This window comes from Lissotriton helveticus, chromosome 4_1, assembly GCF_964261635.1.
Source record: "Lissotriton helveticus chromosome 4_1, aLisHel1.1, whole genome shotgun sequence".
Classification (NCBI taxonomy): Eukaryota; Metazoa; Chordata; class Amphibia; order Caudata; family Salamandridae; genus Lissotriton; species Lissotriton helveticus.
Genome location: NC_136063.1, coordinates 1,451,515,884 through 1,451,531,357, shown reverse-complemented (window position 1 = coordinate 1,451,531,357; position 15,474 = coordinate 1,451,515,884). Strand labels below are relative to the sequence as shown.

Here is a 15,474-nt window from a genome sequence, read left to right as displayed (position 1 = left end):
TTTACCTCCGCTCCTTATTATAATGTACCCATTGACTCTTTGCAGGGGTGTGGAATTTTCTAAAGTATCTACTCACCATGGAATTGGATGTTTGATAAATGTACTTGTAAAACTATAAATCCAGTTGTCCCTTTAGTGCCATGCAGTGATGTGACAAAATATGGTAGCATTCTCATTACATTATAGCACTGAAAATAGACTCTGATTATGCCAGGATTCAGATATCAGGGTTTGGATTACAGCAAGGCCCCTGGTTTTGCAACCTATTCACAAATTTACTGGGGCCGGAAGAGGTGCTTCCAGGGAAAGCCATTTGCATATGACAGTTTAAAACATTGTAAATGTCGACGTTTCAACCTATAAACCAAAGAACTTAAAGCAGGGTCTTCGTCAGGAAAAGAAAAGGTGGCACCCTAAAAAGATAATAAGTAAAGGGGTCAAAGTCAAGGACAAGCAAAAAGTTCTAGACCAAATGGTAAATGCACATCCTACCCATATAGAGAGGTCATTGGCTTATCAATAATCTCCACCAAAAGAAGCAAAATTATATTTTTAGAGCTGCGGGAAAATATATTGAAAATAGAGTATAGAAAACTAGTGTTTGTGTACATTTAATAAAGGTATACCGAAACCCCAAGGCAACTTCTTCTATGGATCAAATTAACACCGTATGGACACTCTGGTATAAAAGGAAAAAGGACCAGAAAAGAAAATATATTTTCAAATAAACTCACCAATAATTTAAGGCAAATAAATAATCAACCTGAAAAGTACCAGGCAAGGGTGCTGTATGTACATACAAGCAAACAAAAGACAGATAAATGATTGTATCCATCAGAAAAAGGAGGAGGGAGCCATCTTTCACAGCATAGGGTGTGCTAAATACACACTCCACGTCAAATTTGTATTCAAAGAGTAAGGGGGCAAGTGTGTGTATGCACATCACATGTTTATGAAAGTGCACCAACCACTATGTTGTGTGGATGCTGATAAGTGTCAGGTTGCAAGAAAAAAAACTTTAAAAATATAATAAATGGCTAGGACGAGGTGTTGCAGAGATGATGAATACATAACTGGAAATTAATGAATTTAAAATTATGAATCACAAAAGTGATGTTTATTGGGGAAGAAAAAGGAAAACAGACTATGGGACTAGAAGAAAGATTGTTATGAATGGGAGCCTGCAAAGCAAGCATTGGCAAAGCCAGTAGGTCTGGAGTGGAGGAATAAAGTGGTGTCGATTGGAGTGAATAAGAGTGGCGTGGATAAGACTGGGGTGTATTAGAGTGGGCTGGAGTGGAGAGAAGGGCAAAACAAAACAAATGCATACACAAGGAGTCACCATTGCAAAATAGCTGTCAATTACAACCTCCTGAAACTATACCCTAAAAGCACAAGCTAAAAAAATAAAAAATGGATGCGACTTTGTGTAATGGACATTGTGCTCATGTAAAGTGCTCCGGGTAGGGTTGTGTTCATATAAATATTTTTTTTTAATGAAAATGTAGTACCACAATTACAGCGCGAACAGGAGATGGACACTAATTAAGAGAAATACATTTGTACTTCGTCCATGTGATACACAAGGAACCAAAGTGACGCAAGAAGTGACGCAAGAACTGACGCCCGGGACACAATGCCAAATTAGAAGGCAGTTAAAAAGAGTGAAAATGATGTCAACAAATGATAAGTAATGGGTAGACTAAAAGCCCCTTTTAGGTTCTTTTTTTTAAGCTACAATAGGTTGCCAAGAGACAGCAGCGCATGCACTCTCTGACTGCAGGCTAAAAACAAAAGTTGTCAAAGTGCCAAATTCAAAAATGCCAAAATTAAGGCCCAGTTATTATTAACTAAAACTCAAAAGGATGCTAAATTCATGAACAATAAATTAGTGTTACGAAGTCAAAATATCCTGCAGTGTAACTCACATAGGACTTAGGATAAAAATTTGTAAATAAACAAATATCACGTGTGAAAAACTGAAATGTTAGAAAAAAATCATATACATGATCAACGAATCGTCAGAGTAATACCCTAATACAATGCTCAAGGAAGAAAAATGAGAACATGTCATTGAGAGACTACATTCTAAGGAGTGCCTAAATTCCTCGTTATAATGTTCAACAAGTTGCGCTTGTGTGATACAGTTAATCCTGCTACAATGCAGTGATAATCTGGTTTACACCTTTTGAGTAATCTGACCAATATAAATGAGACTACAGGAGAACATTATGGCAAACATGATGATACAAGAATTGCTATTTGTGAATCAATTTAAAGTATATTTAGTGTGACCATAGCTCAACCATTTCTTTTACAGTCAGTACTTGTAAATCAATAATTATCGACACTTGAAATGACCAATGATGGGGAAGACTGCTTTGTGAACACAGATTTGTTGACTTTCTGATGGTAGAATTCCTCAAACTACCATCTTACAAATGTTTTGACCACAATTAAAAGCGAACAAAGGTTTGAAGGAAGAGTAAAATAGATCTTGCCCCATATGCCGATGTTTGGTCACAATTTTGTTAATGTTATTACTAACAACACTCTGGGTGCTTACATAGGCATATTCTCTTCATTAATTTTTTTTGTTTTGGGTGGAAGACTGTTCCACTTGGAAAGCGTAATGTCCTTTGTATTGCCTGTTTGAGAAGGCTTAACAGGTAAACCCCTCTGGAATTATCTTGTAAACAATATCTCGGGCTGGAAAAAGAACTCCTCCTTCTTGGCATAGTTCCTTCTTACATGCAGCAACTGGCCGAGTTGATAAAAGTTGTAATAAGTGAGTCCTAATGCTCTAATATCTCTTTGACAGTAACATCATCAAACCAATGGTCCTCCTTGATGTACCCTGGGTCATAACATCACTGCTCCAAACTGTACTCAACAGACTCCTGTATGAGAAGTGTTTCTTAAGTTTCCCCTCTGGATCTCTTAATTCCCTACAGTCACTACACTTAAGGCTGGACTGCACAGATACATGAATGAATACTGTCTGTTGATTTCCCGAATTATGACATACCCTTTCACCATGTGGGGGCCCTGACAGACCCATATAGGAAAGTGTCTATTTATTCACCAGGTCAGAGCAAATCCGGTCCTGGATGGACCATATAAAATTATGTATAAACGCTGTTCACTATTTTTCACAGCATCCCAGAACATCAGTGAGCAGACACTCACTGGCGCAAGGCATTTTCCTGGTGGGCTGGAGACCGATTTTACTACGGGGACGCAGACAATTTTGTTGTTGGGGCTGGGCAGGCCTTGTTTCCTGCCTGCAGCACTTCAGCACCCATTAAATGAACCATGAAAAACAAATCATTTTAAAACGTGCTCAGTCAGACCCCACTCACTTAAAAAACATTTGTGTTGCATTTGGTTGATTCCTGCCTTCTAGCAGGGTCACCTGTTCGAGTGCTGACCTTCAGGGATTTAGAGGAGCGAGGAGAGGGGGTATGCTGTTGGTTGTCTCAGTTTAGAATATTAAACTATACCACGGCATTGAGTGGCAATTGTTAGAAGTGATACATTTGAATAAATGAGCTCATGAAATCAGTACCTAGATAGCCTATCGAGTGATTAGCTGCTCTTTATAAATCCTGATTGGTTGAGAAACATTTATGCTCCCCCACCACCACAGCCCCGACAACAATGCTATTAGTGAACCAAGAGGAAAGTCAGCTGTGTTTTGTGTGGCTCAGAGTGTTACTTTAGTTTGAGAAACATTATAGCCTTCTGCTTTTATGCAGTGGACGCCCCAAACTGATGTATTTCAAGAAGCTGCCATGTTATGATGAAGGAAAAGGAGGTACTGCGCAGAAAGCAATTGCCTAGAAAACAAGCATTTACAATGCAATGGTTTCGCCTTTGGAAAAGTTCGAGCTATTGGCATTGTAAATGACAAAATTGGTATTTATGTGTTGGTTTTGAAAACAGATAAATAAATGGCATTGTCATTTACATTGCCATTAGCTTAATCTCTCGCAAATGTGAGACCTATTGTACCCTACGGACGAGCTCAGCAGACAGCAATTACTACCACACACACACACCCAGAGCCACACACACACACCCAGAGCCAGCCACACACACAAAGAGCCACACACACACACACCCAGAGCCACACACACACACACACACACCTAGAGCCACACACAGAGCCACACACTCATTTTTATTTATTTATGGTTTTTGTAAAGCGCGACACTCGTCCCATGGGACATCACGGCGCTGTAAAAAAAAAAAAAAGGAAACTGCTGAGGACTGAATTGGGGAGTTAGTTTTTAGGAAAAAGGTGAGTTTTTAATTTTTGGCGGAATTGAAGGTAATTTGTGGTGTGTCTAAGGTCTACGGGTAACTCATTCCATCTTTTGGCAGCCAGGTATGAGAAGGCGCGACCGCCAGTTCGTGCCTTGTAGATACGCTTAGATTTAGCCAGCGCCAGGTGGTTTGATCTTAGGTTCCTGTTGGGGATGTAGAACTCAATTTTCTCTTGGAGAATGAGGGGGCCCGTTTTATGAAGGGCTCTGTGTGCGTGACAGAGTAGTTTGAAAGTGGCCCTCTGACGCATTGGTAGCCAATGGAGTCTTTTGAGGCATGCGGATGCCGAGTCTCGCCTACCTTTGTTACATACCAATTTGGCTGCCTGGTTCTGGAGGACCTGTAGGCGGGAGAACAGTTGTTCGTTCATCCCTTCGAACAGGGCATTGCCATAATCCAGGCGGCTGACTAAGAGGGCTTGAGTGACAGTGCGTCGGCAGTCCAAGGGTATCCAGGAAAAAAAATTTGCCAGGAGTTTAAGTATTGCGAATCCCTTGCCCCAAAGTGAACGGATGTGGTCCTTCATGGACACGACATCGTCCATAATGATGCCGAGATTCCTGGCATGCTGTTTTGGGGTGGGAGCTGATCCCAGTGAGGGTGGCCACCATGTAGCGTTCCATGTGAGTTTAGCTCCTCCAAACAGAAGTATCTCTGATTTGCCGGCATTTAGCTTTAAGCAATGGTTGCGCATCCAGTCTGCCATTTCGGAGAGACAGCCGTGTAGCTTTTCTTTTGCTGTCTCTGATCCCTCATCCATTTTCACCATCAGCTGTGTGTCGTCGGCATAGGAACATATGCCGATGCCCCACTTTCTTCCAATGTCTGCCAGAGATGAAACGTAGACATTGAAGAGAGTGGGGCTCAGTGAGGCCCCTTGTGGGACTCCACAGCTGATGGGGTAGGGTTTTGAGTAGAATTGGCCCATGTGAACTGCTTGGCTGCGATTGCTGAGAAATGATTTGATCCAGCCTAAAGCTGTAGCTTGCACTCCTTTGCTTAGGAGGATGTTTAAAAGGCGGTCGTGTGACACCGTGTCAAACGCCGCTGACAGGTCGAGCAGTATCAGAGCCACAGATCCTCCTTGATCTGTGATGCATCTCACACTGTCCGATACTGCCAGCAGCGTTGCCTCGGTGCTATTGTTGGCTCTGAAGCCGGTCTGGGTGGGGTCCAGGAGTGAGTTGTCTTCCAGATATCGGGACAATTGTGTGTTAACCAGTTTTTCCAAGGCCTTGGAGAGGTAGGGGAGCTGGGAGATAGGCCTGTAATTCTCTGGATTGGTGATGTCGGATCCGGCTTTTTTCAGAAGGGGAGTCACGGATGCGTGCTTCCAAGTTTCAGGAAAAGATGCAGTGGTGAGCGATTGGTTAAAAAGTTTGGTAATAAAGGGGCAGAGCGTTGGTGCGATTGTGGAAAACACAAAGTGGGGGCATGGGTCCGCAGGAGAGCCTGATTTAATTGTTTGTAGTACAGATAGTACCTCGGTTTCGGAGACTGGTTGAAAACTTGTTAGACGTGGAAAATTGCCTGTGTCTTGTTGGGAATTGCTATTGTCTGATGCTGGTGAGTTCTCGTCAGGGTTATCGTGCGAACACACACACACAGAGCCACACACACACCCAAAGCCACACACACCCAGAGCCACACACACCCAGAGCCTGCCATAGTGTACGAGCAATTACGCCTGCAGAACGCAATGTGGTCTGCCTGTATCTTGCTGCCTATATCTTGTCTGACTTTTTTTTAACCTTCACATATTTTGTGTGCTATGAAAATCGAGAATTTAGCTGAGCAATTAGCATTTCGGTCACTTTAGGGTGGCAACAGAGCACCGGTCTAAAGAAATGGGCCCATCTCAACCAGTGATAATAGGAGCTAATAAAGGAACAGAGAGGAAATGTTGGTTACCAAACACAAGGTCGCCATCTCTGCTCATGTCACCAAAATACATGTTTTTAGGTCTGGGCTTTTCCGGAAACAAGTGATCAGGTGTTGAAATCTAATAGACTTAGACTATGATGAGCTCAATTCCCACAAGACTGAGGTTGTCAAATTACTTGTAAGGGCTGAGAACGCGGAGTCCAAACCAAATGGACCAATGTGTCCACCCGGTCTGTGCCTCTTTGGGTAGTCCCTTCTACCTAAAGTTAAGGGCTGTTACCCTTAACACTCTCTGGCTAAAACAACGCTGCATGTTTGGTATATAGCTTCCCGAAGCGTCAGCATAACTTCACCCGAGAGCCTCGACGAGCCACCAAATAGTGCACAGGGGCGATTTAAGAATATCCGGAGTCCAAGAAAAGATAGGTCCAATATTGCAGCGCTTGATTTATTTTGTAAAGCGCTTAAATGCGTAGTTATGTGAATATGTTAACCCCTCTGTAAAACTGCATGACTTTCTGAATTCAGGAAATCTCGATATGCAACACTGGCGCCCTGAGACCCAGAGTGGCAGAGAGCTCTCTGCTGAAACATCCGGTGCCAAATTACAGGGCTTAAGCAGAAATAAAACAGACGCTCACCAGAGCACGCGCACGGAATCAGGCATCCCACACATATAAACACAACCTCCCCTATCACACTGCTGGGCCCGAGTGAAGACCAGCCATCTCTACACACACCCCTCACGCTTTACCAATGCTTGTTGGTTCCTCTCTCTTACCGTCTCGTGCTCTGCTCGCCCAGGAACCGCCGAAGCCAGCCAGGAAGGCGCTGTAACTTCTTGGAGATAATTCCCCTGACGGCCGAGAACACGTGCGTCTTCAAAGGTTTCTCTTGGAAGACAAGGGCGTCAGCATGAAGGAAAGACACGGCGTGATGCAGAGACGAGAGGGTGCAGCGGGGAGAGACGGGCCCTGCCCGAACCACTCCTTACACTGCACCGGTCCCGGTGAGGAATTGGTACAGAACATTGCCATGCAGCCCATAACGCCTCTATGCCCCCGGCCATCCCCAGTCACTCTATGCTTACCTCTGTGCCCTGATACCGCGGAGGCCAATGTGATCGCCAAAAAGACCAATAAAAGCGGGAGATACAGCAAGGTAGATGGGAGCCGCGTCCCGGAGAGGTGAGGCTCCCATGGCCGTGGCGGGATCTGGGCCTCAATGAGTGGAAGCCCCACAGAACGAGAGTCTCGGAAATCACGAGTCACTGTGATTACCGAGTGAACAAATTACAAAAGCAGACGTTAAGTTACATGAGGCAAAAGTGACAATTGTGAGCAGACAAAATACAAGAGGTGCAAAAGGTACATTACATATACGAACTCGAAAGTTTCAAGACGGAGCTTCGCAAGTAAGCTACTGCCCGGCCGCCATCTTCGGCGGAATGACGAAAACACAACTTTGCTGGAAAAAAAAGCAACCTCCCACCGCCGCAATGACGTTCACAAAGGGGCGGAGAGGGGAAAAAAAAAAAATCGCCGGAATGCCCACGAATCGCCTCGGACAATGACGGACGCCTCTCTCTTCCAATGGCTAGCCTCCATTTATGGAGCTAGCCAATGGAAAAGAGAGGCAGGCAGGACAAAGCCACATACTGTTCTCAAATGATTTCGCCTGAGCGAATGCTGCTGCGCAGCGGATCGCCAGGCGAAACCTAAAAACACAATGTGGACAAGAAGAAGCCAGGATTGATGCATGGTTTCCTATTTTCACGTTGTGCAATTCAGCCACTACGTGGTTAAATCTTTCTCTCTCCCATTCTAGATGAAAGCATAATGCTTTGTGTTTAATTCTTTTAGGCGTTAAATCTGTGCACTAAGTTAAAAACAATCAGGCCAAGGATGTTTCGTAAGGATTGGTGCAGGAAGAGTTTGTGGGGGTGATATTTTAATGCTTAAGCTACAATGAAAACCAGAGCACATACCCTTGTTTAGAACCATAAGACATTTGACTCTGTGTAGCTAAAAGTCTTTATTCATTTTCATCCGTTATTAATTGAATTCATCCTAGGGTGACCAGATTTTGAAAAGCAAAAACAGGGACATTTAGCAAACAAAGAAGAAGTACTACAATTTTACATCAGCCGAGCGGCACAGAATAACTTAATGGCAGCGTTCATCATAATAGAAATACAGACAATGAGACACTATGGGAATACATTAAATGAAATGCTTAAACCTAGTTTTACACGTTTTAAGTAAATTGCTTCTAGATAAGCGGTGCTAACTTGCCCTTCCCCGGACCACATAGAAACGTGCCTTCCCTATTTTTTCAGTCTACCCACTCTGAAAACCACGTCAAGAGCTAACGTATCCACCCACTCCTCACCATCCAAATATTAATTCACTGGGCCACGCAGCTCTATCTCCAGTCTCCATCCAGCCAATGATTGTGCAAGCATCTGTAATAAAAGTTGTGTTGTAAAATGTATCATGTTTGCATTTTTAGGTCTCGCCTAGCGTTGCAGCGCATATGCGCTGCCCGCTCTGCGAGGCATATTGTATTAGAGGAGATTTTAAAAGTGGAGTTGAAGCCCCGCCCATCTTTTTTATTGGCTGTCGTCTTCATTTATGGTAAACGCTGGCTTGTGATTGAAAATGAGGCTTCTTTGTCACCGCCATGTCTCCTTTTGGGACCGCACTCCGGACTGGATCGTTTACTTGCAGCGTTAGACGTTCTCCTTCAATTAGTAGGTAGGCACTTTTTTTTGTCATTCCGCCGCGAAGCACGTGCTGCAACTATATGCGCCCAAAATATATATTTTTTTATTACTTTAAAGGAGCGCAACGCCCGCTAGGGACATTGCGCGCACTTTATTTATTGATATTTTTGCTGCGTCCACTTCAGGGATACATCGCTCTGTTTTTTTTTTTATTATTATTATTAACACTAAGGGCATCGCCGCTTCAAGAACACCAGGCTCGGTTTCTTTATATATTTTTTAACTTTAACACTGAGCGCAACGCCCGCTTCAAGGACACTGTGCTCAGTGTTAAAGTAAAAAAAAAAAAAAAAAAAAAAGAAGAAACCAAGTGTGGTGTCCTTGAAGCAACGCCGCACTCAGGATCGCGTGGTTTACACTGGACGAATGCTTAACTGAGCTTTGGGGTCTGAGAACATGCTGCCGTAGGCTAGTAAGTAGTCAGCCCAGTTGTGCAGGCATCTAACCCTGCTGACTGTGGTAGTTCACCAACTATCTTGCATGTAATGTTATCTACGGGTAACTAGGTGTTTGCAAGTTTGTGTGCCCAGGAGGGCGAGCACGGCCATGCATCGCACCCGTGGAGTCTACATGCCACGCCTTTCTGCATTCCTCTCAGTCACCCGCGAGCACATTGTATGGCATGGGCTTTGCCCTGGGTCGCCTGTACACCCCAAACCCCGAGGCGCATTCCGTGGACTTGCATAGCCTTCACCAAGGAGTGTACTTGTGCGTTTTCTCTGAAGATTTCCTATGCAGTGTAATTCCTGCGCCCCTTGCATCCACAGTTACTGAGGGCTGTTTTTCCTGAGTGCATGTTCTGTTGTGGATTGAGGAACAATATGTCGCAACAGAAACAGGAGCTCTTTCAGAATAAACGGTTCCCATGCCAGTTGCTTTTAGTTTTGAACGACGTGGGGGCTTCTAAGACGAGGAGCTGTATGTTTTGCCGAAAACTGCACACCTTAAGTCGCCCACAAGCAGCGCAACGCCTCCTCCATCCGGTACACTGAGTAAGATCATCGGCAGTGTGTGTACTGCACAGAGCCCTAAACCGAAGTTGAGGCAGCTGCCTGCTTTACATACTAAGCTTTGTGCCCAGTATTTGTAATTCATCACGGCTTCGTGTGGGCACTGTGCTTATCTCAGGAGGCTATATTTAGAATCCATCTGGAGACCATCCACCACACTGAACTGCGCTCATCTTGGCCTTGTACTATTGTGGGTACAGTACAAAAGTAACACCCCCAATGGTTTACTATCCCAGTACTAGACTCGATCTCTGCATGGGCACGTTTTCACCCAGGAGCACTTGACTTGTCCTTGTTATCAATTCTAATAGCTCCTAATGCTCTATATATGGTGCAATGCAACTCCATTTTCACTTTGTTTGTTACCCAAAGTTTTATCTTAGATGTTCCGCACTGTCAAATCTGTTTCACTGTGTACCTTAACCCTAATCCTCCCCCCTCCCCCCCCTTTTTTTAGCACGAACTTGACAGGAAGGTTTTTTGAGCACTTTACATGAACATCAGTCGTGTTACACAAGAACACATTAATTTTTTTTTGTTAGGCACAGGGAGATTAAGTGATTTGCCCCGAATCACAGGATGTTGAGTGTCATTGCCGAGACTCGAACTATGTTCCCCACATTTGAAATCGATTGCATATGCCATTAGACTACATCCTCTCCCCTAATGCTAAAGGATTTAGGACAAGTGGTGGTAAAGCTGGGGACCTTGTAGTGCTGGTATGCCTCTACTAAGGATGGTGTGCTTGATGGAGCTATATTTGGTGTCTGATTCCATCTTTCTACTGCGCCACACCATCTGCCTCCGGCTTATATTTTCCATCAAACACAAAGTCTAGCATACCACCAGTGCTGTGTCATGGCACTCCATCACACTAAGGCCACCCGGCGCTGTTAACTTTGTATCAAGAAGCACCCATCACTCACATGGTACCAAGCAGTACCAGCTGTCATATCCCCTCCTGTAGAGCTCATAGCTTGCATACAGCCAGCAACCACACTGAACATCAAAGAGCTCCATCAAACCACAGTGATGGTACAGAAAGGTTCAAGCCACCGTGCCCTCTAACATAGAGCTCCATCAGAAGATGAATGCATGTGTTTCCCATTGCTCTAGCAGTCAATATAGTAGGTTATGTTTTTAGGTTTTGTATAGTGCTAGATTACCCGACAGCGTCTTGGCGCTATGTTTTCAAAGGTTTCCAGAATTGAAAAAGATTTTGTGAATTGGCAGCAACTGCGTCTCTTTTACCAACAGCCTTGCTTCTGGTAAGCATGGACTACAAGTACAGCCTGCTTGTCGTAAAAAACGCCAATAAGTACAAAGTGCGTGTTTACACAATACTTGCAGGTTTTCAAAACACATACATTAAGGGTATTGTAATTTACAATGCCAAAAGCTCAAACTCTCACAAATGCGAGACCTATTGCATTGCAAATGCTTGTTTCTTTAAACTCTTGGTGGAGAATCCCGCATAGGGGTAGAAATTGTGCAATACAACAATAAAGAAAAGAAATAATGATGGTGTGCGCAAATTCGACTCTTTCCAACACCTTCCTGTCATGCATTAGCACAGCCACAAGTCTGTCACTAAAATAGGTGAACAGAACGCAACGTCAAATTTCTGGCCACAAGGGAACACAGTAGGAAAAACACACTTTACCAACCAAGCAACAGAGTGGCTGCTATGGGCCCACCCAGAAAACGATCTGAGGCCTCATTCATGGTAAAAATGAACTATACAAAATAATGACATAACATTATCTCAAGTGGTACGGTGCAACTGCAGGAATACCAATGAGCACTTGCCGGACATCCTCTAGTCCTGACTTTTAAACCCATTTTTGCGGCAAAGCTGTATAATTAAACATGACCCCATGCTGAAATGAAATGGCTGCATGCCGCTATTTAAGGTGAACATGTATTCAATTCAATACTTACAAGGTGTGTCCGTGAACCGCAGTCTGACATGCACGGCTCGTTGTTGATATTTTAACGGATGTCATCTGTTCAACACTTCCGGGTCGTCTAACACCCGGTCTCAAAGCAGAGCATGTACGGGCAGTCGCTCAGCAGTGGGAGGGACTGGTATTTTGTAGTTTACCTGTGATTGGATCATCTCAGCCAATCCTAATGCGTCGTAGCATTTCGATATAGTGATTGGCTGTGAAGTATACTAGCGGCCCTATCCATGCAATCCACTAACTACGTCAGTGATTACCCCCGCCCTCTTGTAAGGAGCGGTTTTAGAATAGCTGGGTTGTGTCGGATGAGAGTGGGTTGCTGATACAGCGGTAACCGCATCCTGTCTCAGCCCGGTCAGCTCCGGCGGGAGCCGCCCAAGTTTCTGGATAGGAAAAAGGATGGAAAGAGAATGTACATAACTGAGGCGAAGCAGGGCTAGTCTAGCGTAGTCGGAGTGAGTCAAGTGTGGGCGCAATCACGGGGTACCCTTTGGCGGCCAGTTGGAGGAAGACAGATACGACGATGTAGAGAAGACAGGAACTAGTAGTCAGGTTGAAGGTAGTTTATTCGTAAGAACAGGCAGGTTCAACCACCTCAGACCTCAGCCAGCATACAACTGACTGTCGTATAACATTCCAGAACCCAATGACATCTGGTTACTTAGAAACCTGTAACCTTGATACCACATCCTCCTCCTTTAATGAACAATAAGTAATAACAATAGTAAGTCATAATAAACATATGTAGAATGACAAGTTAAAGCAATAACAAGACTAAATAGAAATACTACAATTGTAAGAAACACCCACTGCCCCCTTGAGAACGGAAAGAACAGAAAAAAAAACTACATCACAAAATCACTAAATTTCTTAGGCAGTGTTACTTGTCTCTTTGAAGAAAAAGAAGCAACTTGTTGTGGATTAGAATCATTATTAACGTTCAAAGAAGTTGTACTATCAACATTTTTAGAATTTGTAACTTCATCCCACAACCAATTGGTTGCAGAACCCATTGCAACATCATCATGTCTACTTTTATGCAAGATTTCATTACACTAAGACATTCTGCTGAAATGCCAAATCTTCCAATCACTAAGTTTGGCAGATTTGTTAAACACTTCCAGAACTATAAGAGGTTTTGAAAATTTGCTACCACCTTTTTTAGTTTTCTGTGCAAATTTTACCTTAACAAAATCACCTTTTTGTAAAGAAACATCTTTAACACCATGAGCACGATCATAATAGGTTTTATAATTCTGAAGTTTTTTTAGATTAGACCTCACTACTGCAGGTGACCATTCACTACAAATCTTTTTATGATTCCAAGTGACGTTGTCCCTAGTGAAGTGTTCCCTCCCCCTCAGTATTCTGAATGGGCTATAACCTGTTCCTGTGGGGGTAATCCTAAATGCCCATATCGTTTTGAACAATTCTTTCCTCCAGTCTTTATTTATACTGATGGCACACTGGATGCTTCCCATGACAACCCTGTTGAAACGCTCAACGATACCATTCCCGGCAGGGTGATAAATAGGAGTCTTCTTTCCTTTAATATCATTCCTGGTCAAAAAACAATCGAACTTCCCTGAACAAAACTGAGTACCATTGTCTGTTAGTATAACTCTCGGAATGCCTTCCCTCAAAAATATGTTCTCCAAACAATCAATAATAGTAAAACTCTCTGTGTTATCAATAAAAACTACTTCAGGCCATTTAGAAAAGTTATCAACAATGACCAGCAGAAACCAAGGTTTACCATCGGAATCAGACACCGGGCCCAATAAATCAATACTTAATTCCTCCCAGGGACCATGAGGAATGGTCCTTTCTCCTAATGAAGGTCTGAGCAACACTTGGGATTTGTCAGAATTTGAACAAGCAACACACGATTTAACTACATTTTCAATGTCTTTATCAATGTTAGGCCACCAATACCAAAGTTTGACTCTCTTCTTCAATTTAACAATACCTAGATGCCCACAATGGCATATCTCAAGAATTTCTTCCTTAATGACTCCGGAACTACTGATTTCTCTCCCCTCAAAATAACCTCATCATCATTTACCGAAAGTTCCTCTCTAACTTCCCAAAAACTCTTGCAAACTTCCAACACGTCCTTCTTACAAGGCCAGCCATTAAGTATGAAGGATTTGATCATTTGAAGCAAGGAGTCATTACCATAAGCTTCCGACCATTCCTGTTTTGAGACAGCTTCAGTATCCAAGTTTTGAATACTAAGTACATCTGTGTCTTCCCAAATAGCTCCACCAAATTCAGAAACACATGCCACACTGAAATCATCCCACTCATTCTCAACCTTATCTGTAATGGGTAAGGGCGCTCTACTCAGAAAATTTGCCACAACATTTTCTTTGCCAGGTAAATAAATAACATCATATACGTAATCCAACATTCGTAAAGTCATCCTGGCAATTCTAGGTGTAGCTTTTTTTAACCCTTCAGAAGTGAGAATTTTCAGAAGAGGTTTATGGTCTGTCCTGATAGTAAATTGACTCCCCCAAATAAATTGTTTAAACTTCTCCGTAGCCCATACAGTAGCAAGCATTTCTTTTTCAATCATTGAGAATTTACACTCACAAGGAGTTAGGGATCTGGAAGCAAAGGATACAATGTCTTCAGTACCTTTGTCGTTAACTTGGGAAAGTACAGCACCTAAGCCTTTCCCACTAGCATCAGTTGTTACTATACTGCGAGCTAAGGGATCAAAACCTTTCCATGGAACAACATGACATAATTCATTTTTAGTGGACACAAATTCTTCTTGAAGATCAGGATTCCACATAAATTCTTGTCTGACTTTCAACAAACTCCTTAAATTGTGAATTTTCGAAGAAAAATTGTTAATGAATTTTGAGTAAAACTCAATTAGCCCTAAGAAGGACCTTAATTCTTCTTTTGAAGTTGGAAAAGGAGCCTCCTTGATGGCTTTGATCAGATCCCTTTTTGGTAAAATCCCCGTACCTCCAACCTCATGTCCCAGGTACGTAACAGAGTTCATGGCAAATTTACACTTTTTCAACTCTGCTGTTAACCCACAATCACAAAGCTTCCCTAGAACTAAGTCTAGTTTTTTGTCATGTTCAGTTCTCTCTCGACCCATCACCAGAATATTATCCTGGAAGTAAGTTACTCCCTTCAAGTCCCTAAACATCTTGTACATTAACCTTTGGAAGACAGCCGCGGCTGACGCTAACCCAAAGGGCATACGTACAAATCTATAACACCCAAAGGGAGTTATAAATGCAGTTAGATTCTTACTTCCAGGATGTAATACAATCTGGTGATAGGCCGAGGTCAAATCAATCGTTGAAAACCATTTGATACCATGTGATTGAGCCAGTAGTTCTTCAATCCTAGGAAGTGGAAACTTGTCCACTACAATATTTTTATTAAGATCCCTCAAATCAATGCAGAGACGGAGCCGGCCATCCGATTTCTTGGCCACGACCAAGGGAGCCAACCATTCACTGCATTCTACAGG

General features: G+C 43.1%; 1 protein-coding gene across 1 annotated transcript in view; it reads right to left on the bottom strand.

The window, feature by feature from the left end:
* Positions 1-12,061, bottom strand: part of EXOC2 (exocyst complex component 2) — a 948,514-nt gene extending 936,453 nt beyond the window's left edge. Inside the window, exon 1 of the mRNA XM_078688027.1 lies at positions 11,950-12,061. The gene's annotated coding sequence lies outside the window, so the exon portion shown is untranslated. The remainder of the gene's footprint in view (positions 1-11,949) is intronic.
* Positions 12,062-15,474: the final 3,413 nt, after the last annotated feature.